The following is a 14,937-nucleotide window of genomic DNA, read 5'->3' on the forward strand; positions in this document are numbered from 1 at the left end:
GTTGAACCGTTTTTGCGGTACCTTCAAACGGACAGACGGACATTTGGTGAATTATAGTAAGATTATACTGAAAATGGGTGACAACACAATCTCCATCCACCTTGAGTGGCAGATGAAACAAAATTGACAGACACCAATTTTGAATAACACAGAGCGAATCCTTTGTTTGACCATCATTTACATTCCAAGGTGCAGAAGGTTTATCCACAGAAACCACGACATGTTTAACATTACATCAAACTTTTACTGGATTCTTTCAGACAAACTGGTGAATGATTTTCAATAAGACAAGTCCTCTCATTACTTCACTCTCATGTTCATGATTGAAAGACTTTTAAGTCCATCTTGTCCCATTCGGTTCCTGTTCTCATCATTGATGTTTTACTTTTGAGAATGACTGCTCACCCTCACCTCTGCAATTCGATACCAGATAGGATCACCCTCACCTTTGAGATTCGATACCAGATATGCTCACCCTCACCTCTGCAATTCGATACCAGATACGATCACCCTAAACCCTGGTGTTGGCTTAGCGGTTAGGGTACCGGCTTGGGATATTAGGGTCCTGGGTTCGAATCCCGGTCGATCGCTGAATTAACGCCAGGGGGGTTGACTCAGCCCGTCATCCTTCCGAGGTCGGCAAATTGAGTACCAGCTTGCTGGGATGAATGATCCCGTTGTGTACCCCGGTTTAGAATAGGTACACCGTATCCCTGCGCATCGTAATAGGTGACGAAGGGTTGGCGTCAGGAAGGGTATCCGGCCATAAAAACATTGCCTCAAACAGCGAACCATGATTGTCATGGGGCCTGCAAGGCTAACCCCCGCTCTAATGGGGAAAATGGCCTTAAAACGATCATTCATTCATTCATTCATACGATCACCCTCACCTTTGAGATTCGATCTCAGATATGCTCATCCTCACCTTTGAGATTCGATCTCAGATATGCTCACCCTCCTCTGCAATTCGATACCAGATATGCTCACCCTCACCTCTGCAAATCGATACCAGATATGCTCACCCTCACCTCTGCAAATCGATACCAGATATGCTCACCCTCACCTCTGCAAATCGATACCAGATATGCTCACCCTCACCACTGCAATTTGATACCAGATACGCTCACCCTCACCTCTGCAATTCGATGCAGGATATGCTCACCCTCACCTCTGCAATTCGATACCAGATATGCTCACCCTCACCATTGCTATTCTATACACGATACGCTCACCCTCACCTCTGGGATTCAATTTTAACCAGACAACTCCTTCTTTTTTTTTTTCATTCAGTTTTATTTTCATTCTTCTGTTAAAAGACCTTCCTTATCTACCTTCTTTCCCCCCCCTTCGAGGCCTCCACATAATTTGGTGGGTGAAAACCTTGAGAGTCTGAGAAGGAAATAGACGAGAATAGAGTGAGGAAGAAGAGCGGGAGACTGGTGTGCAAAAAGGTGGATGGACTGGTGTGCAAAAAGGTGCGACCAGTGTGCAAAAAGGTGCGGCCGGTGTGAAGAGAGACTACCGTTACATATAACAAGGAGAACGAATCTCAAAATGGAAACACATCTGACATGTGCTCGAACTAAACTTGATGAAAACTACAACTAATAAATAAACAAGAAGACGCCATGCGGAGCACGATACTTGCAAAATCCACCCTCCAACCCCAAGAAAGAAAAAATTCCATTGATAAAGCAAAGTGTCCATTTCATCAAGATTAAAATTGACAATCTTGATCAAAGCTCGGGTCAACAGGAAGAAAAGCGACGATTTTTCAGATGAAAAATGAAGATTTCGTAAGGTTGACCTTGAGTTGACCTTTGACCTCAAATAGTTAGTTACCCTATTTAGTGACTCAATGTGCAAATGCTGTTCAATTTTCAAGTCAATCGGATGAAAATTGAGGATTTAAAAAACTTGGCGTATGTTGACCTTTTGGCCTATGTTGACCTCAAAAATAGTTGGTGGTTGAATTCAGTGACCATATATGTAAATCCTCTTAGACTTTCAAGTCAATCAAATGAAAATTGGTGATTTTAGAAATTCGGCCTATGTTGACCTTTTGGCCCATGTTCACCAAAAATATAATTTGTGGTTGAATTCCATGACCAGATATGCAAGTCATCTTCAAATTTCAAGTCAATTGGATGAAAATTGAGGATTTTAGAAATTTGGCCTATGTTGACTTTTTGGCCGATGTTGACCTCAAATATACTTGGTGGTTGAATTCAGTGACCAGTTATGCAAGTCCTCTTCAAATTTCAAGTCAATCGGATGAAAATTGACGATTTTAGAAATCTGGCCTATGTTGACCTTTTGGCATATGTTGACCTCAGATATACGTGGTGGTTGAATTCAGTGACCAGATATACAAGTCCTCTTCAAATTTCAAGTCAATCGGCTGAAAAGAGGATTTTAGAAATTTAATTTTTTTTAGAACCAAACCAACACATGCACCAAACCAACACATGCACCAAACCAACACATGCACATGCACCAAACCAACACATGCACCAAACCAACACATGCACCAAACCAACACATGCACCAAACCAACACATGCACATGCACCAAACCAACACATGCACCAAACCAACACATGCACCAAACCAACAAATGCACCAAACCAACACATGCACCAAACCAACACATGCACCAAACCAACACATGCACATGCACCAAACCAACACATGCACATGCACCAAACCAACACATGCACATGCACCAAACCAACACATGCACCAAACCAACACATGCACCAAACCAACACATGCACCAAACCAACACATGCACCAAACCAACACATGCACATGCACCAAACCAACACATGCACCAAACCAACACATGCACATGCACCAAACCAACACATGCATCAAACCAACACATGCACATGCACCAAACCAACACATGCACCAAACCAACACATGCACCAAACCAACACATGCACCAAACTAGCACATGCACCAAACCAACACATGCACCAAACCAACACATGCACCAAACCAACACATGCACATGCACCAAACCAACACATGCACATGCACCAAACCAACACATGCACCAAACCAACACATGCACCAAACCAACACATGCACCAAACCAACACATGCACCAAACCAACACATGCACCAAACCAGCACATGCACCAAACCAACACATGCACCAAGCCAACACATGCACCAAACCAACACATCCGCCAAACCAACACGTGTCAAACCAAGACATGCATGAAACCAACACATCCATCAAACCAATACATGCACCAAAGCAACACCACTCTCTGCCGCTCCATTCCTCTTCCCTCATATCGGCAGTCTGCAGCCTCCTCACTCTCTGAAGACCTGGACAAAATCAAAGACTGGTCAAACAAGTGGAACATGTCTTTCAATCCTGACAAATCTCACACTCTTACTATGTCTCTCCGAAAAGATCGACTGGACAACCCTCCCATCTACTTTCTCAACAATCCTCTCCAAAAAGTTCTGTCGCTCACGCTTTTGGGTCTCACTATCTGCCATGATCTTTCTTGGGAAAACCACATTTCCAAGCTGGCCTCCAAAGCCAGTCGCCGACCTGGCATCCTCCGTCGTGCGAAGTCCTTCCTAGGCACACCTGAGCTCCTCACCACATACAAGGCTTTCATCCGCAGCTCAATGGAATACTGCTCTCCCCTCTGGGCTGGTGCTCCTGCCTCACACCTAGCTCGGCTTCACGCTGTTGAAACCAAAGCTTTCAGAATCATTGGAATCTCCCGCGATGAAGCTATCTCTGAGGGCCTTTCACTCACTCACCGCAGGCGGGTAGGTAGGTGGTCTTTCTGTCTTCTACCGACTCCTCTCCGGCCTTGCTCCTCCAGCTCTCTCTGTGCTCTGTCCCCTAAATATTCCTACAGGTCGCACAAGGTCTGCCAGCAACGCAACCCTCTGATGGTTAAACTGCCGAAATCTCGGCTCTCTGCTCACCTTCACTCTTAGTCAGGGCCCTTCGGGATATTTTGGTTCAAATTCTTCCAAAAGCATCAAATTTGGCGCAGATGTTGCCCATGCCATACTCTTTCGATTTTTGACGGGCGCCAAGGGCGTATGATCCGGGGACCATACCGGTCCATCCCGCCATGTCACCTGACCTATGACGTCATAATTAGGATATGCATCCAATCACATGGCGTACTATAAGTGGTCAAAGTTCAAAATGAATCGATCGAAAAATGAAGGCAGGGATCCATTTTTAAGGTTTTCATAAAATCCAATATGGCCGCCAGGTCACATGACCTATGACGTCATATTTATGACATGTATACAATCATGTATACATGAACCCGGATCATGATCGCACAAAAATTAAACACAAGGATATGGCATACAGTTCATAAAACATCAAAATCCGTACCTTTGTAATTAGACTGATGAACTGCGGATGCCTGAAAATTAGGAAATAGACATGTAAATATTTCCTCTAACTCTAATTGTCAAAAATAAGGTCAGAGTTCGATTACCCAACCCAGAAACATAAAATGATGAACCTCGAGTAAATCTTGACAAAAAACTGAAAAACCGACATGTTTGACTCAAAAATGACCTTTAGGATGACCTTGAGGGTTGACCTTGACCTCGAATCATCAAAATAACATCATAATTTGATTTCTCGACCTCGAAAAACCCTGAAAAGTGGTGTCATACATGATTCCAACCCTTTTGGTTATTTAACTGATTTTCCTCTAATCTGGGTGGCGGCCATTTAGTATTTCGCCAATATGGGGCCCCCGGGGGGGGGGGGGGGGGTGGCGCCCGTCAAAAATCGAAAGAGTATGGCATGGGCAACATCTGGGCCAAATTTGGTGCTTTTGGAAGAATTTGAACCAAACGGCCCCAAAATATCCCTAAGGGCCCTGACTATCTTTCATTCCTCTTTTCTCCCGCCTCTGGAACAAACTCCCACACTCTCTTCAATCCCACTCCTCCCTCCAGGTCTTTAAAACAGCTGTTCACCACCATCTCTTATCTTCCCCGATCCAAAACCTTGATCTTTTCTACCCCCGCTAATTCACCCCAGATCCACCTTGTTTGAAATTCCAACTTCTTTCCTGGAAGTCCTGGCAGTGTCCATATGTTTTATACCTCTCCCATCCCCCCCTTCCCATGCATCCCCCCCCAAAGCCCTCTCCCTCCCACAGATCTCTGGATGTCTCCATGTTTCTCGGTCTCTGCTCTCAAATGTTGTGTTTGTGTCCTTCCCCCTCTCTCCCCATCTTGTCTACCGCTCCCGATGTTATATGTTTTATGTGTCGGTTCGTCTTTCTGTGTGTTTAATGTTCGCTCTTTCTCGAGCCTCGATCTTGTATACAAAAAAAAAAAAAAAAAAAATTCTGCCAAACCAACACATGCACCAAACCAAAACATCCGCCAAACCAACACGTGCACCAAAGCAACACCTCCGCTAAAACAACACATGCACCAAACAAACATCCATCAAAACAACACATCCGCCAAACCAACACATTCGCCAAAACAACACATCCGCCAAAACAACACATTCACCAAACCAACACCTGCACCAAACCAACGCATGCACCAAACCAACACATGCACCAAACCAACACATCCGTCAAACCAATACAGGCACCAAACCAACAAATTCACCAAACCAACATATGCACCAAACCAACATATGCACCAAACCAACACATGCACCAAACCAACATATGCACCAAACCAACACATCCGCCAAAACAACACATGCACCAAACCAACACATCCGCCAAACAAACACATCTTCCAAAACAACGCATGCACCAAACCAACACATCCGCCAAAACAACACATCTGCCAAAACAACACACGCACCAAACCACCACATCCGCCAAAACAACACATGCCCCAAACCAACACATGCCTCAAACCAACACATCCACCAAACCAACACTTCCACCAAACCAACACATCCGCCAAACCAACACATCCGCCAAACCAACACATCCACCAAACCAAAACATCCGCCAAACCAACACATCCACCAAACCAACACATCCACCAAACCACCACATCGGCCAAAACAACACATGCCCCAAACCAACACATGCCTCAAACCAACACATCCGCCAAACCAACACATCCGCCAAACCAACACATCCACCAAACCAACACATCCATCAAACCAACATATCCGCTAAAACAACACATCTGCCAAACTAACAGATGCACCAAACCAACACATCCGCCAAACCAACACATCCGCGAAACTAACACATTCGCCAAACCAACACATCCGCCAAACCAACACATCCGCCAAATCAACACATCCACCAAACCAACACATCTGCCAAACTAACATATGCACCAAACCAACACATTCACCAACACATTCACCAAACCAACACATCCGCCAAACCAACACATCCACCAAACTAACACATTCGTCAAACTAACACATTCGCCAAACGAACACATGTGTCAAACCAATAGATGCACCAAACTAACACATCCGCCAAACCAACACAACCGCTAAACCAACACAGCCGCCAAACTAACACATTCGCCAAACCAACACATCCGCCAAACTAACACATGCACCAAACTAACACATGCACCAAACTAACACATGCACCAAACCAACACATCCGCCAAACCAACACATCCGCCAAACTAACACATCCGACAAAGTAACACATCCGCCAAACTAACACATGCACTAAACCAACACATCCGCCAAACCAACACATCCGCCAATCTAACACATCCGTCAACCTAACACATTCGTCAACCTAACACATCCGCCAAACCAACACATCCACCAAACCAACACATCCGCCAAACTAACACATCCGACAAAGTAACACATTCGCCAAACCAACACATCCACCAAACTAACACATGCACCAAACTAACACATCCGACAAAGTAACACATCCGCCAAACTAACACATGCGCCAAATCAACACATCCGCCAAACCAACACATCCGCCAAACCAACACATCCGCCAAACCAACACATTCGCCAAACTAACACATCCGACAAAGTAACACATCCGCCAAACTAACACATCCGCCAAACTAACACATTCGCCAAACTAACACATCCGCCAAACTAACACATGCACCAAACCAAAACATCCGCCAAACCAACACATCCGCCAAACTAACACATTCGTCAAACTCACACATCCGCCAAACTAACACATTCGCCAAACCAACACATCCACCAAACTAACACATGCACCAAACTAACACATCCGACAAAGTAACACATCCGCCAAACTAACACATGCGCCAAATCAACACATCCGCCAAACCAACACATCCGCCAAACCAACACATCCGCCAAACCAACACATTCGCCAAACTAACACATCCGACAAAGTAACACATCCGCCAAACTAACACATCCGCCAAACTAACACATTCGCCAAACTAACACATCCGCCAAACTAACACATGCACCAAACCAACACATCCGCCAAACCAACACATCCGCCAACCTAACACATCCGCCAAACTAACACATCCGCCAACCTAACACATCCGCCAACCTAACACATCCGCCAAACCAACACATCCGCCAAACCAACACATCCACCAAACTAACACATCCACCAAACCAACACATCCGCCAAACTAACACATCCACCAAACCAACACATCCGCCAAATTAACACATTTGTCAAACTAACACATCCACCACACTAACACATTCGCCAAATTAACACATTTGTCAAACTAACACATCCGCCAAACTAACACATCCGCCAAACGAACACATCCGCCAAACTAACACATCCACCAAACCAACACATCCACCAAACCAACACATCCGCCAAATTAACACATTTGTCAAACTAACACATTCGCCAAACCAACACATCCACCAAACCAACACATCCGCCAACCTAACACATCCGCCAACCTAACACATTCGTCAAACTCACACATTCGCCAAACCAACACATCCACCAAACCAACACATCCGCCAAACTAACACATCCGACAAAGTAACACAGCCGCCAAACTAACACATCCACCAAACCAACACATCCGCCAAACTAACACATCCGCCAAACTAACACATCCACCAAACTAACACATCCACCAAACCAACACATCCGCCAAACTAACACATCCACCAAACCAACACATCCGCCAAATTAACACATTTGTCAAACTAACACATCCGCCAAACTAACACATTCGCCAAATTAACACATTTGTCAAACTAACACATCCGCCAAACTAACACATCCGCCAAATTAACACATTTGTCAAACTAACACATGCACCAAACCAAAACATCCGCCAAATTAACACATTTGTCAAACTAACACATCCGCCAAACTAACACATCCGCCAAACTAACACATCCACCAAACCAACACATCCACCAAACCAACACATTCGCCAAACCAACACATCCACCAAACCAACACATCCACCAAACCAACACATCCGCCAAACTAACACATCCGCCAAACTAACACATCCGCCAACCTAACACATCCGCCAACCTAACACATTCGTCAAACTCACACATTCGCCAAACCAACACATCCACCAAACCAACACATCCGCCAAACTAACACATCCGACAAAGTAACACATCTGCCAAACTAACACATGCACCAAACCAAAACATCCGCCAAACCAACACATCCGCCAAACTAACACATCCGACAAAGTAACACATCCGCCAAACTAACACATCCACCAAACCAACACATCCGCCAAACTAACACATCCGCCAAACTAACACATCCACCAAACTAACACATCCACCAAACCAACACTTCCGCCAAACTAACACATCCACCAAACCAACACATCCGCCAAATTAACACATCCGCCAAATTAACACATCCGCCAAATTAACACATCCGCCAAACTAACACATTCGCCAAATTAACACATTTGTCAAACTAACACATCCGCCAAACTAACACATTCGCCAAATTAACACATTTGTCAAACTAACACATCCGCCAAACTAACACATTCGCCAAATTAACACATTCGCCAAACTAACACATCCGACAAATTAACACATTTGTCAAACTAACACATCCGCCAAACTAACACATTCGCCAAATTAACACATTTGTCAAACTAACACATGCACCAAACCAAAACATCCGCCAAACCAACACATCCGCCAAATTAACACATTTGTCAAACTAACACATTCGCCAAACTAACACATTCGTCAACACAAACCTTCTCCTCCCCCTCTAACCCCTACCCCCCCCCCCCCTCACCAGCCCCTGGAAAAGGCACCGCTAATAGCACGTTGAGGTAATATGTTCCACATTTCAACAACGTCTGTTTCTGCATTTTTTCTCCATTTCTAAATATTGAGTTCTATTCAGAAAACCCTCGAAATCACGTTGGTGTCTGTCCGTCCATCCATCTGTCGGTCTTGGAACTTGGACTTTCGTTTCCGGTCCCTCAAGCAAGGAAGCGACTTCGACGTCTGCACGGCTTCAAAGTTAAGTATTTTTCCAATTGTGTCTGTGCCAGAGGAGAGGGTTTTGCATTTGAGTCCGTTTGTTTGTTTGTCTGATTGTCTGCACAGAATAAATGATTTTCTCTGCAACCGTTCGTCCGATTGACAGGAAATTTTCACCATAGGTGCAACTCCACCTGTAGAATTTTTAAATAATTACGTCATAGGTCACGTGGTTTGGCCGCCATCTTGGAAAAATCAAAAAACTTTGTACCTCTATATCTCGGAAAGCGATGAATAGAAAAAATTGAGACATGGCCCATTGTAAAGAACTCTCCATGGGGAATAAAATTTGTTAATGATGATGTTATAGGTCCCTCCATTATGACATCATAATTCGACAAGTACAAAATTTCATCCAATCAAGATGAAATTTCTTCAGCGCCATGTCGGCATAAACTGGCGGAGAAAAAATATATAATTATGACGTCACCGGTCACGTGGTTCGGCCGCCATCTTTGAAAAACCAAGTTTTGTACTTGTTGAATTATGATGTCATAATGGACAAACAAACAGACAGACAAGCAAACAAGACAAACAAACTCAAATGCAATACCCTCTCCTCAGGTGAGGGTAACAAGGTGCAGCCCAGTCATCACAAAATCGCAGTCCGCCATCTTGCCCAGCCCACTGTCACATCAAAATGGCGAAAAGCCATTTTGTGGTCAGCCCACTGTCGCATCACAAAATGGCGGTCCGCCATCTTGGTCAGCCCACTGTCACATCGCTGGGTTCTAAACCCACCATTTTGTTTTGGCCTATTGAGATTGTTCACTCCATCGTGCGGTCTTTCCTTGGCACACCTGAGCTCCTCATCACATACAAGGCTTTCATCCGCAGCTCAATGGAATACTGTTCTCCCCTATGGGCCGGTGCTCCTGCCTCACACCTCGCTCGGCTTCACGCTGTTGAAACCAAAGCTTTCAGAATCATTGGAATCTCCAGCGAATGAAGCTATCTCTGAGGGCCTTTCACTCACTCACCACAGGCAGGTAGGTGGTCTTTCTGTCTTCTACCGACTCCTCTCCGGCCTTGCTCCCCCAGCTCTCTCTGTGATTTGACCCCCAAATATTCCTACAGGTTGCACAAGATCTGCCAGCAACCCTCTGACGGTTAAACTGCCAAAATCTAGGCTCTCTGCTCACCTTCACTCTTTCATTCCTCTTTTCTCCCGCCTCTGGAACAAACTCCCACACTCCCTTCAATCCCACTCCTCCCTCCAGGTCTTTAAAACAGCTGTTCACCACCATCTCTTATCTTCCCCCATCCAAAACTTTGATCTTTTCTACCCCCGCTAATTCACCCCAGATCCACTTTGTTTGAAATTTCAACTTCTTTCCTGGAAGTCCTTGCAGTGTCCATGTTTTATACCTCTCCAACCCCCCTTCCCATGCCTCGCCCCCCCCCAAAGCCCGCTCCCTCCCACAGATCTCTCGATGTGCCTGCTCTCAAATGTTGATTGTTTCCTTTGCCCTCTCTCCCCATCTTGTCTACCGCTCCCCATGTTATATGTTTTATGTGTTGGTTTGTCTTTCTGTGTGATTAATGTCCGCTCTTTCACGAGCCTTGATCTTGTATACAAAAACAAACAAACAAATAAACAAAAAAAAACAACTCACTAACAGGGAACGTGAGCTGGGTTGAGGCCACCGTAAGACATGTTTCCTGTGTCGGTCCTGAGGATACGTCTGGATATTTGGAGACAAGGGTGTACAGAGAAGAATAAGGTAAGTCTAGGATTTGTGAGTTTTGTCGTTTTTGGTTTAAAAATATGACCCGCAGGCCGATGGTCTTGGATTGGACTTGGATAGTTGTTAGACCGTGGTGTTTTCGATGAATACAGTTGTCTAAACTAGATGGTATTCATAGAATACTTACCCTGCGCATTGAACTTGTTGCGAGCCAACTCTTTTGTTTTTGAAGGTTTTTTTTTTTCTTTGATCCAATATGGCTGCCAGATCATGTGAGCGATGACATCATAAATTTATATTTTCTAATATAATTGTTGCATAGATCATGCTCAATACATTTCAAACTGATTAGACTAAGTGTTGTCCCTGTCAAATTATGACGTTATAATTATGGCACCAATGACATCGTTAAAACCAAAAGTGGCCGCCCCATCAAACGTGTACAGGCCGATTCGCTGAAAAGATAAGAGTGAAGCCTCAAGCTTTTAAAAGGCATGCCCTTTCACTTCAGAGCGTTTTTATAACTACCAAGGCCGAAAAGATGCCAGATTACATCGCTGAAGAAACGAATCGAGAGATTGCAAAACCGCCCAATTGCACTTCTCTCAATTTATTCAGACAGCCTTGCACAATAATGTCTGAAACGATTACAATGATTGTAATGGGAGCAAGTGACATTGTCTCTTGGGTATTGTACCCGTACCATAACAAAAACAAACGAGAACGACACTGTTCAAAGTCACGATGTCGACCGATTATGCCTCCACCCACATTAATACATCATTATACATACCTGTACCAAGATTGATTTAAACCCCTTCAGCTGTTCTTAAGTTATAGACCTATTACAGACATTGACCTTTGACCTCTTGACCCCAAAATCTAATCAGTTCATCTTTGCATCATAATACATGTGTACCAATTTTGGTCAGAATCCCATCACTGGTTCACAAGTTATCACGGTAACCGGATTTTTAACAAACATGACCTCTGACCCCAAAATCTAATCAATTCATCTTTACTCAATATACATACCTGCACCAAGTTTTACAAAGATCCCTTCAGCCGTTCTCAAGTTATCGTGGTAACGAAAACCTATCACAGCCGGACGGACTGACGGACGACCTGAAAACATAATAATGCCTCTGGAAACATAAAAAAGAAATTCGATTAAATAAAAACAATACAACTACAATATGCCACAAGCTATCGAACACCATTTAGACATGCGCAGCTCACTTCCTGTCGTAAAGTGTCTGCCGTGGATTGTAGGCATCATGGATTGCAAGGCCTCTGCATGTGAACCTGAACCAAAATGTATTCGAGTTGTTTTATCACACACCCAACCTGTCCACCAAATTTCATCCAAATCCATGAATAACTTTTTGACATATCCTGGTCATGGACAGACACAAAAGGGTGAAAACAAAACCACCAAGAATAAACAGAACTATTTAACCACAATCCTTTTACAGATTAACAACACGATATATTTTGTCAATTTTATCAAATGTGACCGTGTGGCAATCTTACTATAATTCACCAAATGTCCGTCTGTCCATTCGAAGGTACCGCAAAAACGGCTCAACCGATCGCAACGATATTTTGGGTGGGTATTTCTGGTACCCCTTGGAGTAAAATAGGCGACATTGTTTTTCCAATTTTTCCAAGTTTTCCAATTTTCCAGTTTTTCCAAACACGATGGAATAATATTTACCGATATGAACAGTGATGTGGCTTTTATTAAAATTCTACAAATACTGTTTAAATTTTGATGAGAATTATGAACCTGCCACGAATGCGGAAGTGGATAGATGCCGGCAATGCGCGGGTTTGATAATATCCAAATACAACCATCATTCAAAGTGGATCCTTGGTTCGAATCCCAGTCGATCGCTGAATTAACGCCAGGGGGGTTGACTCAGCCTGTCATCCTTCCGAGGTCGGCTAATTGAGTACCAGTTCACTGGTAATTCCCTGCTTGTCGTAAAAGGCGACAAACAGGGTTGGCGGCAGGAAGGGCATCCGGCCGTAAAACATTGCTTAAAAAAGGGGACCAAAAAACAACAACAACCACGGTCCCCGAAAAGGCCAACCCCCGCTTTGCGGGGAAAAATGGCCTCTAAACGGTGGTTTTATTCAATCTAATGTTAAATCGTTAAACGTTAATCGTGTTGTTCAAGTATCAATTGATGATTGGAATTAAGTGAATACAATCACGATTTTGAATTCGTAATTGTGTTCACCCAACCGTACGGAACTTCACATCAGGATTTAAATATTTGTTTATGTCACAAATGTTGTTAAAAGTTTATTTTTTATATTAATGTTATTTAATTTGTGATTGGAGTTATGCTGTTTGGAATGAAAAAAGATATTGAGTTCAAGTGAATGACGGAATGCCGTGATGGTTTCTACTTTCTAAACGTGAATTCGCGGATCGCCATATGCAGATTCTCCATTGACTGGGTATGGAACAAACGTACCCATTTGTTTACCAACGGGTACGTTTTTCATGGAAGTCCTTCACGAACTTGCTGTCCATGTCTTACGTGCGACTGAAGGTGCTACAGGAATGTGGAATTTATTGGTTTCATGCTTTAGCATTCACCGTTTCTGCATTGTCTGTTTGTTCCTGGCCTCCCACCCGTGTGTAGCACGGGTACCTCACTCGTAGTAATAATTGTATGAAGATGTTCGAGGTAGTTGTGGATTTGTAGTGTGGGTTCGTGTGAATATGTATTTTATTTGTTGTGGGATCGAGAGGGAAAAATGTCAAAAGATGGCAATCCGTAAAAAGGATTGTGGTGTCATTCCTACCTTTTATGGTTGTTTTTTTGGAATTCCATCCTGCCATGTTCCATTTTAAAAAGTTTCTTCTGCTTGTAAATTTAGAAGTAAACAGAGTTTAGCTAAAAAACTTAGGAGGCAAACCAAAAGGGAATAGAGATGGAAGAGGACTTAAGGATTATTCAACATAATAGAAGAATTTCATGTTCACACAGGTGTAGGCCTGAAATAGACATGTTCGTTTTAACCTTTATTGTGGGGAATGTATTTGAGACACTGATGAGATATCAAATGAAGGACCATTTAAATAAATCAAAATTAATTAAAGACGGTCCTGCAAGGGTTTACATCACAGACGTCTTGTTTCGTGATTGTGTGTAAATCTCAGAGACGCTCAAGATGTGCAGTGGAAAAATTCTTCTATCTATCTTCTAGATATATGAAAGAAACTTTTTGTTTGTTTGTTTGTTTGTCTGCACCTGCTAATCTCCTGAACGGTGAAAGATAGGAGGAAACCTCTGAAACAAAAAATGTCGGGACGGACCCCGGGAAGGTTATAGGCTAGGTGGCGAGGCCGGTCGAGGTCGCCTCGGCCGGGCTGGGCCCATTTCGCAATTAAAAACCGAGCTGAATTATCGTCGTCAATCTTCTGCGGCCGCGAGTAAAAACTGAATTATAGTAGTAAATTCATTCCAAAAGAACGCCGGGTGCATTCGGGTGCATTCGGCTCGTACTGTATAATTAAGACTTACAGAAGGCATTTGACATGAGGTACCGGGCAAAAGGTATGTGGAGATGCTGGTAGAGGAGCAGGACAAGACCGGATGTGAGGTGGTTAAATAAAGACAATTGATCTACGTTGTGAAAACAGGTATTGTGCATGGGAGGTTGTACCGGAATTACAATGGAATTTGAAGCAGATGCCTTCGGAGGAATAACTTGCCAGAAGTGAAAAATCAAATCGTGTGCG

Source organism: Myxine glutinosa, chromosome 14 (assembly GCF_964187855.1).
Source record: "Myxine glutinosa chromosome 14, kmMyxGlut1.1, whole genome shotgun sequence".
Classification (NCBI taxonomy): Eukaryota; Metazoa; Chordata; class Myxini; order Myxiniformes; family Myxinidae; genus Myxine; species Myxine glutinosa.